This window comes from Cibotium barometz, chromosome 56 (genome assembly GCF_041138505.1).
Source record: "Cibotium barometz isolate CiBa-2024 chromosome 56, ASM4113850v1, whole genome shotgun sequence".
Taxonomy (NCBI): Eukaryota; Viridiplantae; Streptophyta; class Polypodiopsida; order Cyatheales; family Cibotiaceae; genus Cibotium; species Cibotium barometz.
Genome location: NC_141101.1, coordinates 37,091,944 through 37,116,856, shown reverse-complemented (window position 1 = coordinate 37,116,856; position 24,913 = coordinate 37,091,944). Strand labels below are relative to the sequence as shown.

At 48.4% G+C, this 24,913-nt stretch overlaps 1 protein-coding gene across 4 annotated transcripts in view; it reads right to left on the bottom strand.

Annotated features, from left to right (window-relative positions):
• Positions 1-24,913, bottom strand: part of LOC147607179 (tRNA dimethylallyltransferase 9-like) — a 102,616-nt gene that overhangs the window by 9,432 nt on the left and 68,271 nt on the right. The gene's annotated exons all lie outside the window — the stretch shown is intronic.

The following is a 24,913-nucleotide window of genomic DNA, read 5'->3' as shown; positions in this document are numbered from 1 at the left end:
CCACTACGATAGTGGCCAAAGTGTAAGCATGCTCATACGCGTCCTCCAAGGATCCAATCCTATCATGCCATAACTCACCAAATATATCTCATGAATGATCACCATGATCATCATCACCCATATGATCATCTATAACCACATCACAAACATCATTATCATCCTCAGAAGTATCCATGTCAGTGTAGTCACGTCCTTATCAGAAACATAATCACAATGAAGCGAGAGTGTGGGAAACTCAATCAAGTCACCAAAAGAAGAATCATCCCACATGAACAAGACTGAACCATCCGTGCCGATATAACCAAGCAATGAAGTGATGAAATCATCGTGTGTAGACCACCTAGACCATCTGGCACATATCTCCTCCTCATCGAACAAATGCCGAAAATGACTAGGCATCAAATTGTGAAGCTCGAACATCCAATACTGGTATGAATATGTTGCTCATGATAGCAAGAAGTGGATGAGTGAAGATGTAGAGGTCTAAGCCTCGTAATGCCAGAGGTCTAAGCCTCCAAATGCCAAAGGCATGTGCGAATGCGGCAAAAGATATGCAACACATGACACGAGAAGGAAAATCACGATAACAATCATAGAGCCATGATGATAGTGTATGAGCAGCTCTTCTACCATCACAATCAGGAATGCTGTCACAATGATGTGGATGATGATGTGAATCTGCACCATGGCGATCAAATAAAGGATAAAAGTAATAGGAACAAACCATGGTTGTGTGTGAACAACCACTAATAAAGCCAAAGATGAGTAAACAAACTCACAAAATCCCAAAAATGTGAAAAAGTCCAAAATAATGCATCCACACGTGTCACACCTCACACGCGTGAAAAAAATCACCAAGGAACTCAAGGCGTGTGAATAATCCCAAATAGTGCGTCAATGCGCATAAACAAACCCATCAAAGCATAATCTCATGAAAAAGACCCGCAATACGCAATAGCATGTGAACAAGCCCAAACCAATCTAAAAGCCGGTAAATCTCCCTAAGGTCCAATATGTGTGAAGAGAGAAAGGGCTGGACAAAATATGGATGGGTAAGTAGGTGTGAAGGTCAAGTAATTAGAGTTGAGGAGTGTAAAAGGTTAAAAGAAAACCCCAGGTTCAAACATTCGCATTCTTTCTTCTTCCTTACTCACAAACGTCTCTTCACTTCTCCCTTTCATGGTGGCGGCAGCTACTAGTGAACTGAGAGCAGAGAGCTTTTAACAAGCTTCAATGATGCCTTTTTCTCCAAGCTGAGCCTTAGTGAACCAAGTAAGGTACTATGCCTGCCATGATGAGAGAAAGCCTGCAATGCTGCTGAGTGTACACCACCGTTAGCGGCTAGGCAAGAGAGTAGCTGAGTGTTGCATTAGTGGCTAGGCTTCCTCCTCCACTGTAGCTGGTTCCGTGGCGTTGAGCCGTAGAGGCGATGAAACGCTGGAATTGAAACGATGAACTGCTACAAGCGACGAAGGTGTGCACTGAGCCGCTTGCAACACTGCAGTTTGCTGAAAATGCCAAGGCTTGCAATACTGCAGTTTGCTGAAAATGCCAAGGCTTGCAATGCTGCAGTTTGCTAAAAATGCCAAGGCTTGCAATGCTGCAGTCACCAAATCGAGAGGCTGTCTTCGGCTCCTTTGTTGATGGCAACTTCAAACATCGCTGCTGGGGAGTCACTACAAACGTCACTAACCTCAGAACTGGCGATGAGAAGCCGCTTCTTCTCTCTCACCCAAGCATAAACGTCCACTGTAAACACCATTGTAAACGACGACTGCACCCCTAATGTGTGATGCATGTACGCTGAGGCATTTGTGAGTTGCGCTGAAGTGAAACTAAGGAAAAGACACTGCTATCCTTTGCTGCAGTAGATCTGGTGCTGAGTCCTTGGCCATAGTCAGCACAATGTAGCAAGAGACTATGGCCAAGGGCGATGAAGTACTGCGCTGCTTGCTTTGTTGTGCTACGTTTTCGCCCTTGGCCATAGTCTCTTGCTACCACACGTTGGCTCTAGGCCCAGGTTTTGAGTAAAACCGTGCTGAGTGATTGGTGCAGATAGTCACCGGTGGGGCTGCTAAGTCTCTTACGTCTATGATGCGCCTGAGCCTCTTCCTCTGTGATGCACTGAACTTTTAATGGATGTGATACCAATGCTGCTTTTTTTTTCTGAGACATACAGACCTCTTTCTAATGGGTCTTCATCTCCTTTCTTGAGAGGTTGCAGCCTCAAGTGCAACTCTCCCCACTGGAGAAAAAAAATCCTCAACCTCTGACTTCAGAGCTTCTCCTGCCTGGAAATCAGGCATCTACAAAGGCCCACCATTGTTGCTCTTGGTCTTTCAAATGAATGACCACAACACATCACTGATTGTTGTTGTCAAGGATAGGAGCATTTGGTGAAGGTGCTGAATACGTTGTTGCTTGTTCAGTCCAAGCCGAACCAGTTTGCTGCTAAGAATTTGCCTGTGATGCAGACGAAGGCTAGAACTGCCTGAGAGAATGCTTGCTTTGTCGGCATCAACAAAGATCTTATGATAATATTTCAACCCTTCCCTCTGCAGCCCAAGCACTGGCTTCCAGAAAGGCCAGCTGGAAAGCACTTTGTCTTTAGCTTTGTGGTTCCTTTCTGAATCTTGTTGTAAGCACTTTGCACATTAACTGCACTCTGTATTCCTTACAATGTATTCCTTACAACAGGTATATGTCTGTGATATTTGCAACCCAGCCTTGATCAAGCTTAGGTTGTCTTAATCAATTTTGTTGCACTTGTTAACCAGGCTTGTAATTGCTTAATCAAGCATTTTGCTGTTAACTATTACAAACTTGATGTAAATTGTTTTGGTTTTGTCAAGATCACCAAGATTAGTCACTTCCTTGATGAAAATTGCCCCACAATAGTGTTGCCCATTGACCAACTACTTATCCTCTTTCAATGAGAGCTTAACCAAAGCTTGATGATGAAAAGTCATTATTATGCTGTTGTAGAACTCAATCTTGGTTTTATTATCATGTTTATCACTAATCATTCTTGCAAGAGAACTTCCAACTCACAAGCCTTGTATACAGGTTAGGAGAACCCTATGGTGTATAGGGCACACTGGCTCACACCAGTGGATTGAGTTCAATTCCCAACAAGGCTATACTCTTATTGGCATCAAATACATAGAAAATTACACTGTTTTCTGCATTAAACCGCAATGTGTACTCAATATTTACCAAAACTACACTTGCTTTATCAAGACAGTACTTCTGATCTTGTTTGCTTAAACTTTCATAAGATTAATACTAATTTTCGAAGATTAATGTTAGTCCACTTGATTAAGTTGTAAACAACCTAATCTGAGGATAATCTTCACATACCACTACAATTTAATCTTTCTTTGCAAACATTTCTTATCATTTTCAACTGTTTCTTGGTATTTGAATTGTTTCTTGCAAGAATTCAACAAGAATTGTAACAAATAGCAAAGAGATGCAAAGAATGTGTAGGCTTTGATAAATATCACTCACAACTGTGAATCTTTGCACCAATCTTGCTCTCTACACTTGAATCTTTAATTCTACATTGATCTCGAATTTTGCACTCAAATCTATAAGAAATTTGCAATAACTCTGTAATAGCTCTTTAATCTGCTGATTGTTGTTGAAAACTGTACCAATATCTATAATATTTGCAATCTATCTCCAATTTCTATGATAATTAGCACCTTTCTTGATGAGTCTTTCACCAAAAACTCCCTAGCAACCAAGAATTTTCCCTATAATGCAAAGAACTCAAAGAATCTTACAAATGATAACAGGAAACCAGGGCTTGTGTAAAGATTTGATGAAAAGAGACTCTAATTCATGCAAAATTTCTACAAAATTCAAGAAAATCAAGAAGGTTTTCAAGAACATCAAGTTAACACTAATCATAATCAAGAAAATGCATTTAAAAAAATTGGATTAACAGTAATTCGAAAATGATTATCACTAATCATGATAAAAAAAATACATTCTAAAGTTTGAATTAAGAATGATAAAAAATGATTAATTACCTAATCGCTCTCTAAACAAGGATCTGAGCCAAGAGCTCTGATACGAATTGAAATGGAGTGACCATAAGCTGAGATTTGGGACAAATCATTATGTTGATTAACATGCAATTAACAAGAAATCATACACAATGCCTAAGTGATTTAGCCTTTCACCAAAGGATGGAAATATCATTCCATAAGCCAAGGTATGGTAGCTCTAGGCTCCAATGTACATTCCAAGAGTCATATGATCAAAAGTATCAAAAGGTATAATAGTAGTCCATGAGCCTCCTTTTATACTGACCAAGGTCCTAGACCTAATCTAAGATTGATGCTTCATTACAGAACCGTACCATTATGGATATGGCACGCTCCATGCTCTTTGCAATAGAGCTGCTTGAACGCCTTTGGTTAGAAGCGGTCAACACTGCAGTGTACCTTCTGAACCGTGTTCTGAGGTCACTGTCCCTCATCACAGGACCTTGTTTGAGGCATTTTATGGCGAGAAATTGATTGTTTCCCATCTTCATGTCTTTGGGTGTCGTGCTTACACACACTCCAAATGACATGAGGAGCAAGCTTGAGCCAAGGAGTGAGTTGCTCATTTTTGTGGACTATTCTTCTGAATTAAAGGCCTACAAAGTCTTTAATCCAAGAACGAATAAAGTCTTCGTTCATCAAGACATTGTCTTTGATGAGAGGGACTTACTTCGCCTTTCGCACTATTACTCTGCCACTTGAGGAGCCTTCCTCCTTCCGACAACCTCCCATGGACCCTTTATCCCACTGGTACCAACAAACCATGCGGGATTTAGGCATACTTCCCAACGATTATCCCTTGGATGGTCCTCGTCGCTCCACCAAGCTCAATCCTCGTGCCTCATTTGCCTCTGTGTTTTTAGAAAACTATGTGGCGCATGATGAGCGAACATCGTAGAAAGAGGCAATCAAATTGTCAGCCTGAAAACAGGCTATGGAACAAGAACTTGAAAGCATTGACCGTAATGGCATGTGGTCCCTTGTGGATCGTCCTCGTCATAAGAAGGTCATGGGAACCAAATGGATTTTTCGCACCAAATTTAAAGCGGATGGTACCTTGGACAAGTACAAAGCGCAGCTTGTGGTGCAAGGCTTTCGCCAAAAAGAAGGCATTGACTTTGACGAGACCTTCGCACCTACAGCTTGAATGACGACCATCTGTCTCTTACTCAATCTGGCCGCACACCACATCTGGCCAGTCTACCAGATGGACGTCAAGAGTGCCTTCCTAAATGGCATTTTTGAGGAGGAAGTCTACTATGTTGACCAACCTCCGGGCTTCCCACTCCCTGAACATGAGGACAAAGTCTTCCGCATGCATAAAGCTCTTTACATGCTAAAGCAAGCAGCCCCCACACTTTGCATTGTGGCATTGATCCAGTACAACCCAAACTCAAAAGACTCTACAAAAGACGAAGAGCACATGATCTACACTCGCAACAACCAACCCTACCCAAAGCCAAATACTTTTTCATGTTCCTCTTCACACTATTACCATCTTTCTCATCGTCTTTCATGGTCCCCTTTTGACCTGAGAGTGGGTGTGTGACAGCCAACCCAAGTTAGCTTCCTTCTGTGCACATATACATGCCCAAAAATAATAATATGTTCAGCCCTTCATTAATGATGTGTGAAAACACAGACTTATAAACATTATAAGTCGCTTTAATGATAAAAATCCCATGCTGCTCATGCTTTGTAGCCATCTTTTAGGCCAAACTTTGCTAGTAAATGCTTCAGCTTTCTTTTGTTGAAAATCCCTGTTCACACCTTGGTTCCACTCAGTGTGTGAAACACTGGTTGAGATTGGTGAAGGAACCAAATGGTAACATCTCCTCCGTCTTATAAAGACGTTGACCACAACTGCATAAGCCTGATACCACTAAAATATCCTTCAAGTATAGCAGATGCACTACCAAATAGTAATATTTCATAATCTATGCATTTAAAGCCATAGATCCAGATCCACGATCCGAAGTCAGATACAGGCACAAGAGCCAACTGTATCAAGAAAGAAACTTTAATCATATCCCGAGTCAACAACTCTCATAATAATCAGACATAGGCATAAGAGCCAACTGTGTCCCAAATATCCATAAATCCATAAGTAGCTTTAAGTACCTGCAAAAGGAAAATAGACAAAATACATAGCCACAAACATCTTGCCATGCCATTGGACAGCATAAGAGCAACACTCCTATGATCCATACGCATACCCAAGCCAAACGCTGCACATGTCCATATGGTTCACCAGGGCAATGACCCTTTCACGAAACCATACATGCTCGCCAGGGTTTCCCCTTTCCTTGAGACTTTACCCACTAGGGTCACCAACCCTTCCATGAGTCTAACTCACTAGAGTCACCAACTCTTGCATGAGTTCACAGGGTCAACAACTCGAAGTCACTCACTAGAGTTGCGAACTCTTCCATGAGTTCATGAAATACTTACCGGACAAAGTCACCAACTCTTCCATGATCCAATGAGTTCAGATAGTGAGAAATGAGAGTCACCACCTCCTCTCACTAAATGGAGTCACCAACTCCTCTCACTGGAAACAGTCACCAACTATTCCATGAGTTCAGATACTCACTCACTAGAGTCACTAACTCTTCCATGAGTGCAATATAACATAAGATAACAATAAATCACAGACATAGAGATCTTGGTTCTCCATAAACATGTCTGCAATAGATAGTTTTACAGGCATTTCGGCTACCAATAGAAATCCATAGAAAAATCCTCGATCCATAAGATATCCATTCAATCCACCCCGAAACCATAGTATACTCATAGTCTATAATCAGCTAGTCCATGTTACAGATAAATAATTCATAGTTTTGTAACCGCATATGCGACATATTCTAGCGTCGCATACCACTAGAATATTCCCGAAACCATAGTATACTCATATGCGACATATTCTAGCGTCCATTCAATCCACCCCGAAACCATAGTATACTCATAGTCCATAATCAGCTAGTCCATGTTACAGATAGATAATTCATAGTTTTGTAACCGCATATGGACATATTCTAGCGTCGCATACCACTAGAATATTCCCCATATGAGATCCTTGTGTAGGCGACAATTCTAACATCCATACTGCTAGGAGCCTCTAGTACACAAGACCAAAACTATAAACTATTCATCAAAACCATAGAGAAGCCTTTTCCAGAATCAGAATGGTTTCCAAGGAAAACGCCTTTCAAAAAAAAAAAAAAAAAACTTTCCTGAAACACATCTCAAGATAGACATGAGAAACTCTCTCCACTTGCGTCAGCAAGGGAGTTTAACATGTACAAAATTCCAAATATTGGCAAAAAGCATCAACTTGGTAAAACTCAAAGGATACTTAGCTTTTCTTTGCTAGGTTCATCATGAAGCCAAAAGAAATATCTCGTCAGTATACGCATAAGGTATCTTGAGAGATAGCTCCATATAGCTTGCTTGCCAGCTTGATTATAATCCACAATAATCCATATGGAAGGAATGCTGAACACAGGCACATAAAACAAAGTCCATACTTCACGGATAAAATCTGTAAATCCATAAATCCTTAGTCCAAGCTGTCTACACCTCATGACTGCTTCCATAAGCTCAATAACAATTTTTGTTGATCACTGTGGTTCCCAATTCTGATCTTTTCTCTTTCTCATTGTTGGAAGCAAGCCTCTTGCTTCTGAGCAAGCCTATGCTCTGATACCACTGTAACCAATCGGGGACCCGGAGCAATAGACCAACACTTCAAATACCACACACAAAGCATGAAAACATAGCAGACAATATAAACCATGGACAATATAAAAACACCGCACTGAGCCGGAACGGCTGGCCCCCGTAGGAACTTCTTTATTGAGAGAGAAGCTTTTACAATACACCAAGGTGCAGGTACATACAACACCATATTTTCCACAAAGCGTCAGCACAACTCTTGCCCAGATCATTCGAAAGCTGCGCGATCTGCTCCTGCGAAGCTACGCCTCATCCCCCCCCTCCCGTCTACCCTCCCCCCGCTGCCCCTCGCCGTCGCGCACCCCCCTCCCCCCCCCCCCCCCCCCCCCCGTCCCCCGCCTCTCCTCCGCATCTCTCCCCCGCCTCCTTCCCCGCTTCCTCCCCCACCATCTCCCCCCCGCCTTCTCCTCCCCCGCCTCCTTCCTCGCTTCCTCCCCCGCCATCTCTCCCCCGCCATTTCTCCCCCCCCGCCTTCTCCTCCGCTTCGCGGCTCTTCCCCCCGCCTTCTCCCTCGCCTCCCCCTCCGTCTCGCCCTTTCCCCCACCGCTAGCTCCCCCCCCCCCGCCTCAGCTCCCCCCTCCCCCCGCTCCGCCCCCACTATCCTCTCACCTTCCGCCTCTCCGTTTCCTCGTAGGGCTGTGTCCCTCCCGTTGGTGACCCCGATCTCTGGCCTTTTCCTTCTGGAGGACTCCATGGAAGCCGCTCCGACTACCCCTGCCGATTCCGGTCTCCGTCTGGTCCGTCTGGAGTTCACAGCTGCAGATCAGCAGTTGTTTGTTTCCACAGTATCCGCTCTTGAGGCCTCCTCCTTGGTCTGCAAGATAGTGGATAGCCGTCCGATGCGGAGAGAGCTTCGCGACCTTCTGCAAGGCAGCCTCGTTGGCGTGCCTGCCAAGATTGTCAGCGTCGATTTTTTGGGACGTGGCTACTACCAGGTGGATTTCGAGTCCCCCCAGGCAGCTCAGACGGTGCTGGCTCGGAGCCCCATTGCCCTCCGCTCATCCCGGGCGTTCCTGGCACGATGGACTCACGGTTTCGACCCCGCTTCTGACCCGCTAGTAGGCGCGACAGGTTTCCCCATCACTATCTGCTCTCCTGGACTCTGCAGGGAGTACTTGCCCCTCTTGTCATCCATTGGCAAGGCGTTCGGGCAGGTGGTGGAGACGCCTCAGACAGCGGCCTCAGTGATAGCTCGGGCAGCAGGACTCCCAGCCATTCATGTTGTGGTTCCGTCACCGGAGTCCCTCCCGAAGACGATCCTCCTCCCTTGTCTTTCTGGAGGACATCTGATACAGCGCGTGGAGTATTCGGGCCTCCCCGGCCAGTGCTACATCTGTCGGGAGATGGGCCACCTCGCACGCGCTTGTCCCCGCAAGGGGGTTCATCCTTCACACTCTGCCGCCTCTGGACCCCCTTCAGGAGGCCCGAGGGGTGGCCATCCACCTCAGAGACCGGACATCCCTGGCTCGTCTCAGCAGGCGCCATGATCTGACGAGCAGGCCTCGGCGGAGGATGCCGCGCAGTCCCAGGAGGCTGGCGGATGGTAGGAGGTTTGCCGGCGGAAACGCCCGGCCCCCAGGGACCGTCGTAGACGCCAGCAGGCAGCACAGGCGACCCCGGCTGGCGTCCAGGCACCTACCCGCACTTATGCTCCAGTCAGGGATAGGCGGCCAGCAGGTCCCACCCCGATGGACGAGGATTCAGTCTCAGTGCCCGTTGAGGCCGCCGGTGGAGCGCCCCACGTGGAGACCCCGCTCCCGCCTCCCCCCGCGGGGGGCCCCACCCCCTCCATGGAGCAGATTCCTGAGGATCCCGGGCCGCACTCTGCGACCCCCGGCCCCTCTTCCCTTCACTCGGAGAGCACTCCTTCCTCCCTCCCCTCTCCCCTCTCCCCCCCCCCCCCCCCCCCCAGCCCCCCCCCTCCCGCCTCCCCCTGACACCTCTCCTCTGGCAGATGCCTCTCCATCCTCTCCTCGCTCTCCCCCCTCCTCTCCGCGAGCCACCATCCCTCCCTCGGCCTCTCCAAGATACTCCTCCAGACCACCCACTGCCCCAGGGCAGCGCAACTGGGTAGGCCAGAGTTCAGTTCAGCGGCTGTTCCACCGCCACTCCGGGCCGGTGGAGATGGCGATCATAGCTTCGCCCGCCGCCACAGAGTTCTCTCCAGCCTCCCCTGAGGGGCCCCCCCGAGTGATGGGGCTCCCAGTGGATTATGGTTTTTTCAGGTGTCTCCAGCTGGATGCTGGCCCGTTTGAGACACTGGTCGCGCCCTTGCGAGTTTGCGTGGTGTGCCATCCCTCTCATTCTCCTTCAGTGGTGAGCAGCATGGTGGCCTTCTCCTTTCCTCTCAGTGTTGCCCCAGACACAGCATGGGATTGCAACTCTGTAGAGGAAGTTTTGCGTGATCAGATACTGGAGTTTTCTCACCACTTCAGTGACTTGGGGCTCACGGACCTATTGCAGACCCGATTACACTCAGCCAGCATGAGCTTGTTTGGTATAGGAGATTGGCGGGCGGATCCGGTCCACACCTCAGTTGAGGCGGTGCTACTGATTCTCCTCCACGCCACCCCGAGGGTGCAGCCTACCTTTAGATACATATATGCAGAGGATTGGTCTCACGCCTATGCCCTGGACAGGGCGAAGGCGGAGTGGGGCTAGACACAGAGACAGGTCACCCTCTTTTTGGAGAGACTCCGCACCCGGACAGATAGTGACTATTCTCCCTCCAAGCCGGCGCCCAAGACTCACAGAGTGGAGGGCAGCTCATCCGGGCCGGCTGAGAGGGGTGAGCCAGTGGCGGCTGCTTCACTTGCCATAGCTCATCCATGAGGATCCTCTCATGGAACATCCAGGGTCTTGGTGGACCTCGCTGCTACATTGGTCGGGGCAGACTTCGCCAGGAGATCCAGAGGGCTCTTGTTGGAGGACCCATAGATATCCTTTTCATCCAGGAGCACCACCTTTCTGCCGGGCGTACCCGCACCTGTGGGAAGATCTTGCCAGGTAGGAGTCACACTTTTTGGTCACCGGCATATGGCTCCCAGGGGAACCAGGGGGGGTATGCATCTCAGTCAGCGAGCAGCTTCTATCCGAGGTTGTGGATTCTGGCACTCTGGTCCAGGGTTGAGCGCAGTGGATCATCCTTCGGGTTGGGGAAGACCGCATTGGCTTCCTCAACTTCTACGCCCCTAATGGGGCGACAGGGAGAGCTGAGTTCTGGAGCACCATTAGGCAGTCCCTCCCCATGGCAGACCATTGGTGCCTAGGGGGGGATTGCAACATGCTGGAGGACGCAGAGGACAGGATGGGGGGCAGCCAGGAGACCATTCTTGGGCCGGAGCTCGCTGCCTGGGAGGAACTAGTGCTGCAGGTGAGAGGCCAGGATCCGTGGACTCTCTCGGAGTTTGGTAGGTTGCAGGGGAGTTTATCTTTCTCGCGCTCGGATAGACGGGCCACAGGAGTTAACCTTTCCCACATCGACAGGTTTTACATTGATGAGTGGGCTTGCGATAGAGGTGGCACTGTGGGTATACTTGCAGGCTCCTCGTTTTCAGACCACTTTCCAGTGCTTCTCCAGATCGATGACCCTACGAGAGGAGAGCGGGCGAGAGCGTCTGGATTCCAGATTGTCTCATAGAGGAGCCCGAGATTGCGACCAGAGTTGAGCAGGTCTGGCAGGAGCTTCAGTTCAGGAGAGGATCGGCAGCCAGCGATCTTGACAGGGGTTTGCAAGAGATAAGTAGGATGCTCAGACAGGCTGCCCTGGACCGTCTGGAGGCTTTCAGAGAGCAGGAGAGGAGCCTGCGGAGGAGTCTAGCTTCCCTTCAGAGACTTCAGGAGAGGGAGCCTACGAGCCCTTGGATTTTAGAGCAGATGGAGTCAGCTCGCACAGAGATCAGATCCATCAAGGAGAGAAGGGTGGAGTTCCGATTCCATGCTCGGGCTTCTTTTTGGACACAGGCTGGAGACAAAGTGACTCGAGACTTCTTTGAGGCGACAGGGCCTCGCTTCAGACGAGAGGGTCTCAGGCGTCTTCGGCAGGCTGATGGCCAGGTGGTGGTGGATTCCCCCAGGGTTCGGGCAATCGCCACAGATTTTTACAGGGATCTGCTCTCTGCTGAGCCAGCAGATGACAGGGTGAGAGAGGCTCGGGAGGCAGTCTGGAGCTTCACGAGACCGGCACACACAGATTTTTACAGGGATCTGCTCTCTGCTTAGCCAGCAGATGACAGGGTGAGAGAGGCTCGGGAGGCAATCTCGAGCTTCACGAGACCGGTTGTGCCGACCCATTTGCAGCACTCCCTTCTCTCCCCCTTCTTGGATACGGAACTGGAGGAGGCTCTTCAGGCACTTCCTCGGGGCAAATGCCCTGGTGAGGACGGTCTCTCATTGGCTTTCTTCCAGAGGTACTGGGGTCTCTTGCATAGGGGTTTCAGATTGGCATTCCAAGAGATCATGGAGTCGGGAGACATGCCGGACAGCATGGCAGAGGGGTTGATTCACTTGATCCCCAAAGAGGGAGGAGACAGACTGGAGATTAGACAGTGGAGACCGATCACCTTGCTAGGCACGGCCTACAAGGTCCTAGCTAAGGCGATCAGCAGGCGGCTTCAGCCTCACCTTCCGGACATCATCCACTCCACGCAGACAGGCTTCATCCAGGATAGGAGCATCCTGGATAACATCTTCTCTTTCTGGGAGGCTACGGCTTTGGCTAGATTTCGGCAAGAGGATCTGGCAGTGCTCCTTCTCGACTTCGAGAAGGCATATGATCGGGTGGACTGGGCCTTCTTGGAAGGCACTATGGAGAGGATGGGCTTCCCCCCTCAGTGGATCCGTGGGGTCTCTGCACTCTACACATCGGCCCATAGCCAGGTGCTGATACAGGGCGTGCGCGGAGAGAGGTTCCAGCTCTCGCGCTCGGTGCGGCAGGGGTGCCCCTTGGCGCCCTTTCTTTTTCTTTTTGTGGCGGAGGCCATGAGCACTTTCTTGACGGCACAGGATACAGGTTTGCGGGGCCTCCAGCTCCCCATCCGCACCTCGGAGGAGCTCCTAGACTCGGAGTTTGCGGATGACACTGCTCTCTATCTTTAGGGAGGGGAGGAGAACCTCCGCCGCTTTGCCTCAGCCATGGATAGGTTTTGCAGAGCTTCGGGCGCTTTGATCAACTGGCACAAGTCGTGTGGATTGTGGGTCAATTCTGTGCCCCCCCCCCCCGACTTGGAGGCCAGTTGATGGGTTTCAGTGGCTGCCCCCCAGCACTACAGTGCGCTATTTGGGATGCTATGTGGGCATTGACATATCTCCGGAGCTGCAGATAGCCCCCCTTCTGCTGAGCATTCCGAAGAAGCTTCTGTATTGGAGTACCGCTCGTTTATCTCTAGCTGGCCGAGTGGTTGTGGCCAACCAGGTTCTGCTTGCTACCATGTGGTACATCACTTCTTGCTAGGCCTTCTCGTGGGCGTGTATTGGCCAGGTGCAGAGGCTCATCAGGAACTTTCTTTGGTCCGGTGGCAACGGGCGGCCCGCCAGGGCCAAGGTGGCATGGGCTGTGATCACCCAGCCGAGGGAGAGAGGCGGCCTGGGCATAGTTGATCCTATTTGTCAGAGCCGAGCTTTGCTTGGCAAGTTGGTGGTTCGTGGCCTCCTACCAGGCGCTGAGCCGTGGAAGGAGTTTCTTGTTTCCAGGATTCTCAGCCGCACTCCTTCTCTTAGCGGCCCCTGGACCCCCAGCATCAGGTGGATCTTTACAGAGCAGCGATCCAGAGGAGTGGGCCTTGGCTTCGAGGAGCGTTTTGCAGCTAGCCTTGTAAGGGCCTGGGAGCATCGTCACTCTTCCAGACTCCCCCGAGCACCGATGAGGAGCGCCTGAGGCAGCCATTGATCTGGAACCCCTTGACCCGACTTCCCAATGGTCATATGGTTGGATCGCGATCTCACGTGTCGTGGGGCCCGTTGAGCTCCGGCCCAGCCCAGTCCCTAGACGACTGGATATGTTTTCAGCAGCTGCCTCTAGAGGCTCAGGAGAGGAGACTCAGCGGGATGAGGGGTAGAGAGTTGATGAGGCAGGACATTGAGGCGGCCATCCCCCGGGAGTGGCGGACTCCAGTACAGGACCCTCCACCTCCACAGTGGATGGGCGTCTTTACTCGGCATGAGATCCTTCTAGCGGTCTGCGGCTCAGCAGAGAGAGTCGCCCCACTCACCTTCGAGGTGGGAGAGGGAGGCCAGCTTCAGAGGACCCGACTAGATTTGGATGAGTTCCAGGGTTGTATCTTTTAGAGGGTGCGGGTGGTCGGCTTTCATCAGAGACAGTGGCATGTAGACCCCTCACCGGCCTCGATAGGGGAGGACTATTCTTGGAGATTATGGGCTTGGGATAGCAGGCCTCTTATTCGCCTTCAGTGGGATCCAGGCGAGTGGCTTTGGCGAGATCCCTACTCGGCCCCTACCAGCCCAGGCACCCCCTTTTTTCAGTACATAGCGAGGCTGGGGCGGCGGATCCAAAGGCACAGGACAGCGGGCACCCTGGCGGCGGCCGAGCATTGGCGGCGACAAGGGCTCTCCCATGCCTTCCTTAGGGACTTCTGGCAGCGCCTTTGGGCCAGCTTCCGGCCCCGGAAGGTGACGCTTTTTCTCTGGCTTACAGCGCATAGAGGACTGGCTGTGGGGGCTTGGCTAGCTTTTGGCAGACACCCAGCGTCCTGCCCTCGGTGCGGCCATGCACAGGAGTTGCAGCGGCACTGCTTATGGGATTGCCCACAAGCACAGCAGGTCTGGCAGCGCGCTCTCAGGATGGATTTTGCGGGCTCGCCAGGTGAGATGATGGCGACATGGGGTGCCGTGGCTTGGGCCACGGACAGCGGCCCGGCCCTTGGATACGAGGACGTCCCTGGCAGTGTGACCATCCAGGTCTCTGACAGGGCGATGGTGGTGGTTCCGACGCCAGACTTCTCTTTGGCAGTCTCCCAGGAGGGAGACGGGCACAGATGGGAGATGATCAGCAGCATGACGGCTTGGCACATATGGAGAGCCCGATGCAGGGAGGCCATAGAACGCCAGGCGACTCCACCGGCAGAGGTCATACAGGCCCTCTGGGTGGACATCATTCACACCTTAAGAGGACACTGGGGGAAACTTCAGGGCGACTCGGATCGCATGAGAGGTCACCGCAAGGCGTTCCTCCGCACTTGGCAGCCTGGCCCTTTCCTCATTGCGAGGGGCGAGGATGTCACTTGGCACTACAGGCCTCCAGTTTGGCTCTTCTCACCTCCCGCATGTACTACTAGGTAGTCCCCCCCAGAGAGCGGCCAACCACGGGGGTGGAGCTCCGGTGTTCACTGTGTTTATTATCCCTCCTTGTGAGGTGAGCTTTGTAGCCTTATGGCGTTTTCTCATTAACTAATAGAAGGATCGTTTTTCCCACAAAAAAAAAAAAAAAAAAAAACTCTTGCCCAGATCTCAACATGAAGCCAAGATACAAACACAAAGAATCCATTGCCAAACTTGTTGAGCCTTTGGGCAATCCCAAAGACAATGACGTTGGGACTCCTGGGAATGGCCACACCTCGAACAGACTACTAGCCTACCTACAAGTGCCGACTACCATCTCCAATATGCCAGTTGCCCACAGGAAGAGTGATCTTTCACAGCCGAAATCTATCCTACAGCCTCTTCTAGAAATCTAAGAGAAACTAAGGAGAAAGGCCCTGAGATTGCCAGTGTCTTGGTACTGCTAGAGTGCCCTCAACCTCTAGCATTTGAATCCTACGGCCTAGCCGTGCTGTGTAGGCAAAAAAGGGGGTCCAGGGAGTCTCCTCCCTATCATCTCGATCATGCCATGTCCACTCTCCGGAGAGGACAGCCATCCCAAACCCACAAACACCAAAATCTCTTTGTGGCCACCTTGGCTGATGGAGGGTCTATGTGCCACTCATGCACATGGAAACCAATCACCCTCACCCTCTGCAAGGCGCATCCCCTGAAATCTCCATAGGGGGCTTTGCTCTCTCAAGCATGCAAGAGATCTACTGCAAATCTGTCCTCAAATGTAGGGCTGAAGCCACGAGCCCGCATCTCCGTGAAGATCCATCTCGTACTTTGGGGTCAAGGGCCTCCCAAAATCAGGGTGCGGGCGGAGATCCTAGCCAAGAGGAAGTCCTTCTAGGGTTCATCGCTTGGAAGGAGGACCACGAACTATCAACTTGCCCAAGAGGGGCCGCTCTGAATGGAGGAGTCAATGATGCCCAGGCTCTCCCTACGTCATGGCGGCTGAATGGTCACTCTTCATGCCACCTTGGCTCGCGCAAGCCTCCCATCTCGTTGCCAATCCACAAAAAGGAAGGGGTCACCACCACGACCCGGCCAGCTAAGGAAAGCTTGGCTGAACTCCAGTATAATAGCTTCTTCTGAATGCTCAGAAGAAGAGGGGCTAGTTGCTGCTCCAAAGAGATATCAATGCCTACCTGGCATCCAAGATAGCGAACAAGAATGCAACTCGAGATCCACTCAAAACCCAAAATACACATGGCTTCTGTCAGTTGATCTGTGCTCTAGATACAAAGTAGAAGATCTCTATTGCCTCGGCGAATCTCTAGAGGTTCCCCTCATCTTCCGACAGGTACGTTGCTATGTCATTGGTGAACTCGGAATCAAGTACCTCCTCCTGTGCGCGGATGGGAAGATGCAATCCCTGAAGTCCTATCTCTTGAGCGAAGAGAAAACTACTCATGGCCTCAGCTACAAACAAAAATAGATAAGGTGCCAATGGACAGCCCTGCCGGACCGAGCGAGAAATGATAAATGAAATGATATATTAACGTCTTTAGAAGGCCAAAATGACTTATGAGACCAAAAAGGTTACAACAATTGGTGGATCTGATACAATGTCTGTGTAAGAAAAGCTAAAAACAACTAAACAACTAACTGAAACTGAAACAACTATGAGGAATAAGTACGGTACTAGGAGCTCCTAATGGATAACGCCTGGGAGGAAAACTCCAGCAACAAAGGTAAGCATCATACACATCACTATCCAAAGATGTCTCTCATCGGTCGATGGCGGATATCCTCAATGTCCTCCATGGTGAGTACTCTGACTGGACGTCTCCCATGCCGTGCTAGTATGGTCCTGATCCTCTGTTGTAGTCTCCGCTGGTGTCGAGATGGAACTCTCATCCTGGGACACTTGGACCGCCCCAGCTCTATAGCCCGATCAATCAGTGTACCTCTTATACTCTGGGGCTAGCTGCAATGCCTGCTGGCCTGACTGCTCAATCTCTGGTCGAAAGAAGTCTGTAATCTGCCTCTATAGGTGTCTCTCCCTCTCTGATCCCCTCCCTCTCAAGAGACCCTCTCTATGTCTACGCAGCTCCAGCAAGTATAATCCCAGGCATCTCTGATCCTAGTATCTCATGACTCTAGAAAGTGGTCCGAAACCCTCTCTAAACAGGCAGTGAAAACGGCTTCGTATCTCATAATATACTGGACAGTGACATACGTAATGTAACTCTGTCTTTGGCTCCATCTCGCACAACTGACAAATCCTGGCCTCAGCTGGTACTCCTCTGAATCTGCCAGTCTCAATCTCTAGCTGATGTGAGGATGTGCGCATCTGACCAATAGCACACTGTACCCCATGAGAAAGATGAGTATCCATGTAGCTGGGTCTAATCACAAACCCATCCTCCGTGAGCTGGAGAAGATGATCTCTATAGAAAGCCACCTTCGTACCAAGCTCGTGTGGTACGGAGGCCTTGGCCCTAATCATCCGGGAAATCATAGAAACCAAGGGCCTCTCCATACGTCTCCATCCATCAGTGCTACCAACTCGGCTGTGGTGATCCACTGAGGGTCCCCATATCTCCACTTCATACAGCATGGCTGAAGTGACCAAAGTGTCAAAGAGCCAGAGCTTTGTTCGAGGTTCCTGAAACTGAACCTGTGAACACATCCTCTCTAGTCTCCCCAATGCTGCATAAGCTCTGGTCAATCTGGTCTCCGCTGCTCTCCTCAAGGAAAATAGTGGGCCACTAAAAACCACACCAAGGTAAGTATATGCATCTGTATACTCCACTGTCTCCTGACCATATGTAAAGGTGGGTACTGACCTCCTAACCCACTGTGCTGTGGTGTTAAACACCATCACCTTGGTTTTACCAAGGTTAACAGACAATCCACTATCCTGTGCAAACGTGTGCAATGTATCCAAATGACGCTGCATCCCCTTTGGAGAATCTGAGATCAGCACAATATCATCAGCATACAATAACAGCGGAATCCATGTCCTTGCTAGTTGTGCTCCTCTGTCACCCTCCCGCTCTACTACATAGTTCGAAACCTCATCCACATACATCCCAAATAAGGTGGGAGAAAGGGGGCAACCCTGTTTCACCCCAATAGTGGAGTGAACCATCTTAGATATACCCTGAGTAGTACATACCTGCCCCACAACTGTCCTGTATAAAGCCATGATTCCCCAAATCAGCTCTGTGGGCACTCCCATCTCTTGTAGTCTGCGCATCAGTCTGGCTCTCGGTACTGTGTCAAAAGCTTTGCGGAAATCCACAAAGCAACAATAAATCCTCCTGCCATATAATCTACCCTCAATAATAGCTCTGAGTGTCAAGATATGGTCAAGAGTGGAGAAACCTCTCCTGAACCCTGCCTGCCCTGATGCACGTATGCCCTCTCTCTTTGCCCATCTACTCAACTCCTGCTCAAGAATAGATGCATATAATCTAGCCAATGTGTGACCAATCATGATGGTATGATAATTCCCAGGAAGCATGGGATCCCCTGACTTGAAGATAGGCACAATCATGGACATATTCCAAGTCTCAGGAAAACCCTCACACATGGCTCGGTTAAACATCACAGCAATAAGCTCTGCAAGCATATCTCTGGCATGAATAAAGTGCTCTGCTACCAAACCATCATGATCATATGCTCTCCCAGTCCTCATCCTGTCAATAGCTTTCCTTACCATCTCAGCAGTAAAGAAAGCACATGTCTCTGGGCATGGCTCCGATGGGTCTGGCAGGGGCGGCTATCCTGGTGCTGTGTACAGGGATGCTGCATACTCACCCCAAATCTCTGTGGAGGTAATGGCTGGTGATGGTGAATGCTCATGGGAATAGTCTCCATGCCTCGCCTGAGTCCTAACTCATAAATAACCGATACAAATCCCTCTCTAATTGAGCAAGATAAGCCCTCTTCTTCCATCGCACTAGGTGCCGGAAGGTAATCCGTGGCTGTCTGTGAGTGGTAACACCCATGAGCACCTCTCTGTAATCTGATCCTCATCTCTCTGCACTCCTCATCATACCAACTGTTCTGGGGCATGTTCCCAGATCGTCTCCGTGTAGGCTGACTATGGGGATATGCCTCTGATGCTGCAGCATGAAGTGTCTCTATCAATATCTGAGTGAGCTCATCTAATGGCCGTCCCGGCTCCTCGGCACATAAGCGTCTGTATATCTCATCCATGTACACGGTGTCAATCTCCCTCGTAAAGGTATGACGAGTGTGTGTGGAGACCTGTCCCAATGGAGCGGTGTTGAACTGAAATGTGAGAGTGAAGGACAAGATAGCATGATCCATTGCAATTCCAACCGGCCTAGTGCCTACCATAAAATCTTGAAAAGAGGGAATGAGACTGGGCTGAGCCATAACATAGTCCACTGTACTAGCACCATGCCTATGTGGAAACCTAGTGAAACCGCCCGATGTCGAGAATCTCTGTAGGCCATTCAGGATGGCCAATCCATGTGCAGTCCCCATGTCTATCAAATACCGCCCATACACTATATGTTCCTCATCCTGTGAGAGTCTAGATAGGCCCATATCCCTAACATCAAGCTCCCTCAACATCTCCTCTGAGGTATCATAAAATACTGTCTGGTTATGGGCGGTCTTGGCATTGAAGTCCCCCAGGAGAATGATGTCACCATCCCTCGAGAACTCCCAAATGTCATTATCCAAAATAGAAAAGGGAGACTGCCCGCTACTAGGAGCAAAATAGCATATAGCAATGTAGAGATATCTGCCCGTCTCTACCCTCAGTCTAACCCACATGTACCTAGCCTACTCATCTCTGCGGACTATATGTATCAGTGGCTGTAGCTCCTCTCTAAACAATATTGCCACTCCTCCTGAGCCCCGTCCTCTATGCTCTGAACGAGTTTCCTGTCTACAAGCTATCTCCCATCGGTATCCACTAACATGTGGCATGGACTGTCCAGGAGCCTGATGCGTCTCACAGTAAAAGATGATGTCCCTCCCAGTGAAACTATCCTCAAAAGCCCCTACATCAAGGCGTAGAGATCCATTACAATTCCAAGTAGCAACTTTGAGTGTAGTCCCATAGGTCTCGCGCCGTCATGAAGAGCGCCTCTCCATAATCACCACTCTACCATCTCTATAGAAGGCCACTTTCCCTTTCTCTCGGGCTGCCCTTATCTCGGGCATAACTTCTTTCATGTGGGCAAGTTGCGAGAGTGCAAGGTCATCTCCAAGAAATATTCCCGTCTTCTTGAGTGTAGGACATCTCTTCAAGAAGTCCTTCTTCGCTTCCATGGAGGGGAAACGAATGATAAGTGCTCTCTCGCCACTACCTTCTCTCTTCTTTCCCACTCTCCATGCCTTTGTGTGCGTGGCTTCAATGCCCATCATAGAGAAGAGCTCCTTGGTTTCCCCTTCCGCATCATCACGGTCTTTTAGACCGGACACTCGTACATGTAAGGCCCGGGTCTTCCTCCTTTGCTCATCTGAGAGAGAGAGAGAGAGAATCTATCGACTCTGGCTCCCTAAATCAAAACCTGCCTATGTGAAGCCGAGTAGAGTCTAGAAACACCTCAGACCCACTCCTAGAGAAATCCCATCCTGCACATCGTCTCCTCTAGAAAGCCCTTGTCCACTCTATCATAGGTTTTCTCAAAGTCAAGAAGGAGAACACTAAGATCATGCTGCCTAAACCTGGCCGAAGCGGTCGCCTCCGTGAAAGTAAAGCTATTGTCTAAGACGCTCCAATCCTGGATGATACCGATCTGGGTGCCATGGATCAAATCGGGGAGGAATGGCTGCGGTCACGGGCTGATCGCCTTGGCTAGAATTTTGTAGGCAGTCTCTAAGAGGGTGATGGGTCTCCACTGCTGAATCTCCAATCTATCACGACCCTCCTTGGGAATCAAACGGATCAATCCCTCTGACAGCCTCTCCACCATGGCTCATGTTATTATAATCTCATTGAAGCTGCCTAAGATAAGGCACACTCGTTGTCGCTGGTGGGTTGTCCACCCTGTGGATAAAGATTAGACCCACATAGTTGCACGAGTCACCAACAAGGTAAGAAATAACAAAGGCGGATCTCGAGAAGCATAGACTCCCAAGGCTGTGTCCAAACTCCGATAGATGCCAAGGGTCCTGCCCCCTTAAAGCCACAATCAACTCCTCCCAAGCCGAGTACTCTATGCCAAAAAATGTGGCCATGCCACCTCTAAGTCTATCCTCTGTCCACTCTTAACATGTTAAAATCCCCACCCATACACCAGAAATCTGCCTGTGGGAGGGATTGGCGAATCGTACTCCAAAAATTGACTCTGCCTACTGCCACATTCGGCACATATACATTCAGAAAACCCACTCTGTCCCCTCCGATCCTAATGGTCACCCACTGAGCTCTCTATTGCTTGATGTATTATCATGCCAATGAATGAGTAAAAGCCATGTCTCTTCGATTTTCAAGTGCTCCTTGTGATGCTTGCACTCTTCCTTAAATTGTTCCAGAAATGGAATGGTGTGGTATGTTGTGCAATACTCTTCTATGAAACTCTTTCTCATCCTTGTTATGATTTCAAACTTTGGGAGAAGATCATCAACTTGTATTAAGAGGTGTGCGTAAAAGATTTCACATAATTGCATATACTAAAATTGATGAGTCACCTAGAGACTTCCATATAGTAATGGTTGAAAAGAATCAAATTGGTAAACATGCGACAACGTGATTTAATGTTCACACACATACATGTTCTCGCATCTTGCATATGCACACATGATTCTTATTGCACCCACTTTTGCTACTCTTAGTGGTCTGCTCATGCCTTATAAACTTCAAACCCTAATAGCATTATGAGAAGCCCTAATAGACTTATGGTCTATATCAAACTATTATTCTATTTGTACTATTATGGGTTGTATCAAACCATAATAGAATTCCATATAGGGTTAGAAACCTCCTTTTATTACTTGTTTTGCCTGGGTTTCTCCTTTATCTATCTTTATCTCTTCTTCTTGATTGCACACCAAAAGAAAAATAAAATGCAATGACTCGCAGACCACCACCCCATTTAGATACTCCCAGCAATCACTAACAATAGTTGAGCATTCACTCCGTATGAAGAAAACACCATTAAGCTTCTCAATTCTCCCCAGAACAAAGTCTTCTACTTGATCACGACGATGTGATCGACATCAAGAAGGGGAGAATGTTAACCCATTTTGGAATTAATAGTTGCTGCCACTAACTCGCAGACCTCCACCCCATTTAGATACTCCCAGCAATCACTGACAACAGTTGAGCATTCACTCCGTATGAAGAAAACACCATTAAGCTTCTCAATTCTCCCCAGAACAAAGTCTTCTACTTGAGCATGAGGATGTGATCAACATCAGGAAGGGGAGAATGTTAACCCATTTTGGAATTAATAGTTGCTGCCACTAACATTTTACATGAAAGAGCAAACACGAACACACCAAAAGGATTTACAATCAACCTATGAAGCAACGGTGTCCAAATCTACAACTCAGATGGGCGCCAGTAATGGTCCAACAGAATACTTTTTTTCCAACTAGCCTTAGGCCCAAGCATAGTCACAAGAAACGTTTCGAGGTTTTTTTTGTTTCGAGATTTTTCGGATTTTGTTTCGAAAGGTTTCGTCCCTTGGCTATGAAATTGCGAGGTTTCGAAAAATCCATACTTTCGTAAAGTAGAAATACTGAAAGAACTTATAGTAGCCGTAAAAAAACAGTGTAATGATGAAAAAATGATGTCTTCTCACATATCTCAGAGAACCATCCTTATTTTGGTGAGGCATTATGGAAATTTTGCTTGATTGGATGCCACAAGTGGTTCAATCAAGGACTCTTAGGAAATTGAAGAAGAGAAGGTAGAAATTGGAAAATATTTAAGATATTGAAGGATGGTGTATGAAGAAAAAGGGGAAAGAAGAGACAAGAAGAAGAGAAAAGGAATAGAAGAGCAAGGGAGAAGAAGAGTAGAGAAGAAGAGAAAGGAAGAAAAAGAGAATGAAGGAAGGAGTAGAGGTGAAAGAAGTAGCAGAAGATGGAAAAGGGAAGGAGGAAGGTAGGAGAAAAAGAGGAAAGGAAGGTGATGAGGAGGGTATGGAAGAAAAACAAAATAAAAAAATCCTAGAAAAATCGCCCGGAGGAAGGGGGGGGGGGGAAATGAAACCTGAAATTTGGGTGAAATTGCCGTACTGGAAAGGTTTTGAGGTTTTTAAAAACAGTTTCGAAGCTTGGAGGTTTTGAGGTTTCGAAAGCTAGAAATAGGTCTTTTATTATCCGCCCGTAGGCGATGCCGCCGAGGAAGCACCAAGGGGGCTTTTGAACCCAAGACCTCTTGGTCCTAGGCAAACACCTTCACCACTTGAGCTATCACCTCATTGACGGTCCAACAGAATAGTTATGGTGATTCCTGTTCCAAGAGCATGTGATAGTAACCTAGGATGAATCCCCTGTGAATGTATCTGTGTGAATGTCCTTCATGTATGTATTATGAGATTAAGTATTGTATAAGCAATAGGTCATTTATGAGGCGTGGGCGCTTGGTTGACCACAGTTTAAGTGTGTGGTGTGAACTTAAGTCAGTTTTCTCTCATAATCCAGTACACTCTCCCATTATGTAATTGAGTCTTCCTCTTGCTTCTCTACTTTTATCCTTATGCTTGTGTAGTTACCATAAGTGTGAGAGAGAGGAGTGTGTGGCTACCCAGTGGACTACAACCAAGATGGTGTGACGAGGATCGGGAGGAGTATGATGGCGTGCAACTCTTTAAAAGAAGAGAGGATTGCATCCATTACGACACATTGGTAAGCTCCCATGACATGTTGAGTTTCGTTCTTGTTTTCTCTTGTGAACGTGTTTCTAGGAAAGACCAGAAAAGGCCATGACAAACTTTCTCCAGCAAGATGTAAATGTTTGAGCATATTGACAATTCAAGACCCTGTATTTTCTTCCACCAAGGCCAAACCTTTCATGGAGAACCATTAAAACCTACCTAAAGAAGGAGACGAGGATTTATTTATTTTCTTGGGATGGGTGGTGGATTGAATTTTCCATTGTTTCAAGTTCACACTAAGTGAGGGTCGTTGTCTTGAGTCCTGACTAATCTTCACTGCTTGTGTTTGATATGTCCTGTGTTATGACAAATGGCAAAAGGGAAAGGTGTTGGGGTTACTCATGTTTACACTTTCAGCAACAACCATAAAAAGAACCTTTTTCACCAGCCTGTTCTTGTGTTCTCTGTAAGCTTTCGGTCAGCCAATATCAGAATTATCGCCTGAGAGTTTCCTCTCATTTGTCAACTTCTCAGGGCATGTTGACACTCCCATTCTGGGAAGACATGCTCTCACAATGAGTATCCCAAGCGCACAGTACAATGATCAATCTTGTTGTCAAATAAGCCGTAAATCAGGTTACAATTTCACAACTTGATGTTTATTCTGTTAGGAAGCCTAGAAGAGGAGTTGTAATCAGCAAGCGGACAATTTCTTCTTCTTCTTCTTTTTCTTTTTGCAGAAAAGAGACTTCTATTAAGTATGAATATAACGTACAAAATCATGACTAGAAGCTGAAGCAAAGAATTCTCATCCCAAAATGTATGGTGATCTCAACCAATCTGGGCACAATTGTGCCAAGAGAGTCTTGTTTTCATGTGGAAGTGGGGACATATACCCCCCCCACCCCCCCCCCCCCCCCCCCCCCCCAAATCAAGCGGACAATTTAAAGTTATCGCAATCCAAGATTATAGGTAGGAAAAGAAAAATTAAAATCATTTTTCTGACATGCATAAGCTGCTCAAAATCAACTAATCCTCCCCATG